Source organism: Portunus trituberculatus, chromosome 25, assembly GCF_017591435.1.
Source record: "Portunus trituberculatus isolate SZX2019 chromosome 25, ASM1759143v1, whole genome shotgun sequence".
Taxonomy (NCBI): Eukaryota; Metazoa; Arthropoda; class Malacostraca; order Decapoda; family Portunidae; genus Portunus; species Portunus trituberculatus.
In genome coordinates this window covers 16,236,941-16,244,440 of record NC_059279.1, presented here as the reverse complement: position 1 = coordinate 16,244,440, position 7,500 = coordinate 16,236,941, and the positions used below count along the sequence as shown (strand labels likewise).

General features: G+C 48.1%; 1 protein-coding gene across 3 annotated transcripts in view; it reads left to right on the top strand.

The window, feature by feature from the left end:
* The first annotated feature begins 1,246 nt into the window (after positions 1–1,246).
* The window catches only part of LOC123508846 (transcriptional activator GLI3-like), a 65,111-nt gene continuing 58,857 nt past the window's right edge, over positions 1,247–7,500 (top strand). For 2 of the 3 annotated variants that reach the window (XM_045262810.1, XM_045262803.1), the window contains exon 1: positions 1,247–1,589. The gene's annotated coding sequence lies outside the window, so the exon portion shown is untranslated. The remainder of the gene's footprint in view (positions 1,590–7,500) is intronic. The other variant, XM_045262809.1, reaches the window with a different exon arrangement.

Genomic DNA, 7,500 nt, shown 5'->3' with positions numbered 1-7,500 from the left:
AAATAATACATACATAAATATACATAAATACACGTAAATATACATAAATACATACATAAATAAATACCTAGATACCTACCTGCACACACACACACACACACACACACACACACACACACACACACACACACACACACACACACACACATTATAATCACACTAGTAAAAAAAAATGTACTCACAAAGCAACACATTCAGAGGTTCAAGAAATATTCCCTAAATTTTCCGTGGATTGGATTCCTATCTATTCTTCGCCTGACGTTGAAATCTCCCGCCACAACGCTCGCCAAAACTTGCATTTTTTATTTTTTATTTATTTTTTATTTTTTTTTCCCGTGATGGTGGATGGCAGGGAGAAGAGAGAGAGAGAGAGAGAGAGAGAGAGAGAGAGAGAGAGAGAGAGAGAGAGAGGAAGTAAGAGGGGCGTTAGTCTATTATCTCCCCTTGTTTCCTCTCCCTTCCTTTCCCTCTCTCTCTTCCTCTCCCTCTCCCTCTCTTCTCCCTTCCTTTCCCTCTCTCTCTCTCTCTCTCTCTCTCTCTCCTCTTATATGATGGCGTGGTATGATCTCTTGCTGTGACGCCGTAAAATAGTAAATTAATCAACATCTCTCCTTGCTTCATCTCTTTCTCTTCCCTTCTTTTTCTCTCCCTTTCGCGTCGTTTCCCTCTCTTCCTCTCTTCTTTGCTTCCTCTTCCGTGGTTCCTCTCTCTTTCTCCCTCTCTCTCCCTCACTCTTGCTTCATTTCCCTCCCTTCCTCTCCCTTTTCTTTATATATCTCTCTCTTCCTGTTCTTATTGACATTTTTTCGACATTGCTTTGGTTGTGTGTGTGTCAGTAAAATATTTTCCTAGTTTTAGTTTTTTCTTAGTATTGCTCTATCTTGCTGCTTTTGCTAGTAACATCACTAAACGACAATACGAGGAGAAGGAGGAGGAGGAGGAGGAGGAGGAAGTGTAGTAGTAGTAGTAGTAGTAGTAGTAAGAAGAAGAAGAAGAACGTCATTTGGTTTCTCCTCTCTTCCTCGAATCCTGCACCCAGCGGTCCGCCTTCTTCCCTTTCCTTCTCGCTCCTCCACGCCCTCGGTAATGACCACAACGTAACAAGTTTCAAGAGCAAGGTGGAGAGTGTAGCGCGCGTGGAGGGAGGTGGCGAGAGAGTGATGAGGGGGGTAGAGGGAGGGACGAAGAGACGAAGGGAAGGAAGGGGGAGGCGCCTCTGCTCCGCTCTGGTCCCCAACACTCCCGGGGCCGCAGTTGGGTCCACACCACATCGCTGAGAACACGCGCCACGCTGCCTCCACGCCTGCTCTTCCCTCGCTGGCACGTGTACTGAACTAGCCACCCTGCCCTGCTCTCACTAGGATTGTGTCGCCTGCTGCTGTGTCTCGCCTCGCCGGACCTGCAGGATAGTGTGTGCTTTGCGACTTGGTGACTTGACGTGCTGTGGATGTGTTTGGTGTGTTAAGTGGTGTGACTGGCCCCGCGGTGCCAAGTGACCCGACAGTGAAGTGTTTACTCAGTGCCACGCGTTGGTGTCTCGTCCCTCTCATGGATACCCTACCCTCGCCGCACCTGTCCCACGCCCCCAGGTGAGTAACAGTCAGGTGTTGGTGCTTGGGTGTCTCTCGCAAGGTGTTGGTCGCTTTCTGGTTTGGTGTGATCCGTTTTTTATGATGGTGTTCCTTGTTTGTATTCTGTTCTTTACGCACTGGTTCGTGGTCTTATTTGTCATCTCGTGCAAGGCTTAACGTTAGTGCTGGTTCTCCAAACACTCACTCAGCGTCGGAGGAAGAGAATGTCATGCGATGTAATCCTCTTAGCAGCTTCTCTTCCTTCACACTCAGAAAGCGACTCAACATTTTAGGTTTACTTACACTCATGCTTCACTCGGGAGGCAGATGCTGTAAGACCCGTCACCAAGGCGGCAGAGATAAGCGGTGCCTCTCTCATTTGCTGTGTGTCTTTGCCCTTGAAAACCGTATGGCACTCCAGCCCCGCCATCCACCTGTCATCTCTCGCCTCTCAGCCGCGCCACTCTTCTCGCGGTTCCTGCTTGTGTGTGTGTGTGTGTGTGTGTGTGTGAGGGCTCGGGTCAGTGAACAAGACTAGGGAGTCAACAAAGTCATCATTCAGTGCCGCATTTACTCATCTTTCTCGCTCGCTAAGGTCACGGTCGCCCCGCCCTCACCCTCACCCGCATCAACACTCGCCTTGCCTTGCCTTGTCTCGCTTCGCCTCGTCTTGGCACATGGCGTCCTCCTCTCGCTGTGGATTCTTGCAAGTCGCGCGTCGATGTCACTTACCTGCCATCTCGTAAGCATCTACCTGGGGCCGAGAGGAGCGACGGGACAATGGATGCACCTGTCTATACACTGTTTACCTGTCACTCCACGGTATATCTGAATGCAGGTGATATTTTTACCGGACACTGACGTAATAATTGATGTATGCTTCTACCTACTATCTTATATACCTGTCTGTCTACTGTTCTTTACCTTCCCATCTATCTCCGTACCTTCCGCCTCTTGGGAGCTTTGCACAGGTGACCGGCACGCATACTTGCCCCTCCCCCGCTCAGGTGTGCCGGGCTAGAGGTCACCTGGTGCGTATTATTTGTCCTTGAGTGTTCTGCAGTGTGCGTCGTGCCTCGAGAAGTCGGAAGTGACACCTTAACTGGGGAAACGAGGGTTGGAAATGTTGTGTTTTGTAAGAATGTGACTGGAAGAGAACGCCTTGAGTATTATGAGTTCTTGTGTGTGTGTGTGTGTGTGTGTGTGTGTGTGTGTTGGTTTGGGAGTTCATTCTTAACACGCGAGGAGGTGGGGAGTGTTGTGTGTGTGGGAGTCTTCATTGCAGTGTGTTTGGGAGGGCAAGGTGTGACTGGCGTGTTTGGGAATGTTGTGCTGGGGAAGAGAGGAGTCAAGTTCATGGTCAGGGGAAAAGATTGAAGGTCTTGCAGCCTCTCTCTCTCTCTCTCTCTCTCTCTCTCTCTCTCTCTCTCTCTCTCTCTCTCTCTCTCTCTCTCTCTCTCTCTCTCTCTCTCTCTCTCTCTCTCTCTCTCTCTCTCTCTCTCTCTCTCTCTCTCTCTCTCTCTCTCTCTCTCTCTCTCTCTCTCTCTCTCTCTCTCTCTCCTCTTCTCTCTTCTCTCCCTCTAAACATACACCGGGAAACCTATTGAGCTCAGAGTCATAACAGCTTCTCCTCGCCACCTTAGCACCGCGTCACCTGCACCGTCACACATCTCCCGCTGGCCCGTCACCGCTTAGCTTTTCCTCTCTGCAGCGGGTGGCGTGACGGCTCCTTCGTAACCCCTGACCTGCTGCCGGGCGAGGACACTGACCCCCTTAGTTCGTGACCAGAGGGTAGAGGGCGTTTGAGAGGCAGCCCAGGAATCCGTGTTCACCTCAAGGGGGCGTGATGGCGAAATGTGAGACTCGAGTGTGAATATATAAGTTGGAGTGTAAAGGCGATGTGCTCTGGGACAGGTTGGAGACGGCCAGGTTAAGAGAGACAGGTAGACAGTACTGCCTCCATGCCTTGGGTTGAAGATTGAGTCGCCACACCTTACCTTTGCCTTGCTTTGTCTTGTCGCCCTTCGCATCTCGACGCAAATTAGTGTTTCCTCAACGTGTTTACAGTGTGGGGTTCGCGTTTCTGTGTGTGTGGCTTTGTCCTGCCCCGTGTGACTGTTCCCCACCCATGTTCAGCTGTAGGAGAGAAGCGGGCGGGTTACTGTACAGAAGAGAAGGTTAAGCTGTAATTTTTATCACTGGACTGTTTGTTTTCAGTGTTGAAGTTAGGAAGCTGGAGGTGTCACAGTAGGAAGGAGAAAGATAAGGGAGAGGGAGAATGAATTGTGGCTCTAAGTTATGTGAGAGGTATCGTGTCTTAGGTCATCAGCCTCACTCAGTTTCTCACTCTCACCCTACCCTCCCTCTCTCCCTCTCTCCCTCATCCCTCCTCCTCCTCCCTGCGCACACACTCCCCGATGCCCTCTGAACGCCGGCCTGGTGGTCCATCCTCCTCTTCCTCCTCCTTACTCCGCCTTCCTCCGCCACTCATTGAGATCATTTCAAGGTCATTGCGAAGTTGTAAGAGGATGTGCGATATTGAGTCAGCGATACTGCCCTCATGGAAACAGCCTCAAGGTCAGGGTGTGTGTGTGTGTGTGTGTGTGTGTATGGGTACTGATGTTTATGGGGAAGTAAGAGAATATACAGGTTTTCCATTGTGTACTTTTATGAATGTGTACGTGTTAGCCAGCAGGTGTGTGTGTGTGTGTGTGTGTGTGTGTGTGTGTGTGTGTGTGTGTGTGTGTGTGTGTGTGTGGCCCCTCATTTGCGTACACGAGCATTGATAAGGTGGCGAGTTCTTGTTCCTCTAAAGACACTCCTCTTCTTGTTACTTTTTTGGTTTTTATTCATCATGCTGCTGACACTTTGCGATCTATAATTATAGTCTTGGCCGGGGCGGGGCGGGGCTGGGAGGGGCAGGGACGTGGGGCGGGGAGAGGGGTGGCGTCCATTACTCCAGGGACGTGTACATGGGGAGCTTAACGAGACGCAGTGGAGGTTGACGACAAGGGGAGAGATTAGGAGACGAAACTCACTCACTTCTCGTCAAACATAATGAAACTTCCGTATTTGTAGAGAAAACTTGGTGATTGGGGTGGAGTTTCATTATTGTGTTTTTTTATGTTTAGTTTTATGAGTTCTTCCCTTGAGGTGACGCTGTGGTGAATGTACACACCTCACTGTTTTGATGGGAAACTTCGCCGTATGAAAGAAATGAAAGGAGATGTTCTTTTTCCTTTCTTTTCCTCGTTAGGGTCTCACGGCGGCAGGTTAGGCCATCACGTAACGGGAGAAGGAGGAGAAAGGAAGGAGGGAGAAGGAGGAGAGAGAGTCTTCCGGGTAACAACTTAAGTCGTTCTGCTTCATCGAGTCTCAGTACCCGACCCTCTTTTGTTTCCCTTCCTTTCTCCCTCCATCCCTCATTCTCTCCACTCGACCACAGCCCCGAGCGTCTCTCGTCTCCCGTCCCTTACCGTTCCCATCCTCCTTCTTTCCCTCCCTCCCTCCCTCCCTTCCTTGTTTCCTCCCAGTCTTACCCAACCGTCTCCTCTTCCCTCTCCTTCAATTACCATACCGTAGACTCACCTCTTTCATGATGGTCCAGTTTCCCTACGGTTGTTTACCTCCTGTGTGCTTCCCTCTCGCCGCCTCCTCGTGTTATGCAGGTATGGGTAACAGGTGTTCGGCTTGGCAGGTGTGGAATTCGACAGGTGTGTGGCTTAACAGGTGAAGATTGATAGGTGTGTGTGTGTATCTTCTGTGAGTTTGAAGTAGTGACAGTTATGTGAGTGTGTGTGTGCGTGTGACAGGAGGTTTACATGATAACAGGTGTGGATAGGAAGTACAGGTGAATGATGGGATATATAAGTGTAAAGTAGGTATTGACGTTACCTTGAGGACTTCCTTCACGGACACACTTATACGATGATGGCAACCTAATGGATGTGTTGTGTTGTGTTGCGTTGTGTTGTGTAGCGTTGTGTTGTGTCCGCCTGTGTATTCACCTTGGCCGTGAGAGAGGAGGAGAGAGAGGGTCAAGGGGAAGAAGGCGGTGTTAAGGTGAAGGTTCCTACTGTCTGAGAGAGAGAGAGAGAGAGAGAGAGAGAGAGAGAGAGAGAGAGAGAGAGAGAGTATGTATGTGTGTGTGTGTGTGTGTGTGTGTGTGTGTGTGTGTGTGTGTGTGTGTGTGTGTGTGTGTGTCGCAATCACTAGATGAGACTATTTTTTATTCTTTCGTGTGTGTGTGTGTGTGTGTGTATGGTGGTGGTGGTGGTGGTGGTGGTGAGGGGGGTGGGGGGGAGGCCGGATGAGCTGCTATAGCCCCGTTAGCTGGGTCGGTCGGGTCGGCTGAGAAAGTCCCGCTAACCGACCATCCGACCATCGCGGCCCGGCTGGCACCGCTCCGACAGGCACCTGCGGCCCAACACACACACACACACACACACACACACACACACACACACACACACACACACACACACACACACACACACAGAGAGAGAGAGAGAGAGAGAGAGAGAGAGAGAGAGACTAACTGAGACAAAGAATAAGGAAATAGAAAAAAAATTATAAATACATAAACAGAATGAAAGACAAACAAAACTGACTAGTAAAAAAAAAAAAAAATAGCAAAACTAAAAAAAAAAGTACTTACACAAACAGATCCACAGACGAAAAGACTCACAGATAGACAGACACACACACAGACAGACACACAGACAGACAGACCAATTATCAATACACCTCATAAAAAGATCACCAACATTATCTTTGCCATTCAATCACATGTCCTGTATAATTTCCTGGAGTTAACATCCATTCACTGATACACACACTTTCATACAGATCAGCTTTTAATCCCTTACTTCTTACTTCTCTTTCTTCTATTATTAACTTTCGTACATATTTATTCTTACTTGGAAAACTGGTTAGCTGCTTATTCGAACAGATCCTTAACTCCTCACTCCTTCACTTGCTTGTCCTTCGCCTTATTTGCCTCGGGAGAAGAAAGGAGGAGGAGAAGAAAGGAGAAGGAGAAGTTTAAAGCAAGTAAAAGCGAAGCCAATGTAAAATAAATGGTGAAGGAAGATGTTAAGAGGAAAGGATTGAGAGACAAGGCAAAGAAGAAGAAGGAGGAGGAGGAGGAGGAAGAGTTGCCTTATACGTCACATCTTGGCGTTACTTTTGTGGCGTCCAAACCTTCCTGCTTGTGTGTGGTGCCATAAAATGTGTTGCCGTGTTATCAGCAAGTTGGTGTACATGTTTATGGTGCTTGTGTGTGTGTGTGTGTGTGTGTGTGTTTGAGATCTTCCCCGTTTGTTTTCCAGTCATACTAGAAACAAGTAAACAAAAAATAGACTACATTTCCAGTCAGACCAGAGAATGGAAACAAAATAACAAATCTTTCCGAACCAAAAGAAGAAATCGAAAAAAAAAAAAAAATAACGATAATTAGCCAAAAACAAACACCTCAAATTTACATAACAGTTAAAAAAAACACACAAACGAGGTAAAGAAAAAAGAAGAAGAAAAAAAAAAGATCAAATAGCTAAACGAAGGAAGAGAGCAAACTTCTCACCATCTGAACTTCACCAAACACAACAGAGGAGGAGGAAGAGGAGGAGGAGGAGGAAGACTTGAAGAAAAAAAAACCGAAGATGAAGAAGGAGAAAAAAATGATTGTATATATTCATCAGTTCTTCTTTTGGGGATTGGTGGCGTCAAGTTAAAGGGAAAATTGTTCTTCGCTCGCATTAATCAGAGAGCAGGAAGTGAGAGGAGCCGAGACTCAGTAAGAGGAGGAGAGGAAGAGTGAGATTAGAAGAAAAAAATGCCAGAGTGAAGGAACAGTACGTGTGTGGTTATACAGAAAGCTGCTTCCTCCTCCTCCTCCTCCTCCTCCTCCTCCTCCTCCTCCTCCTCCTCT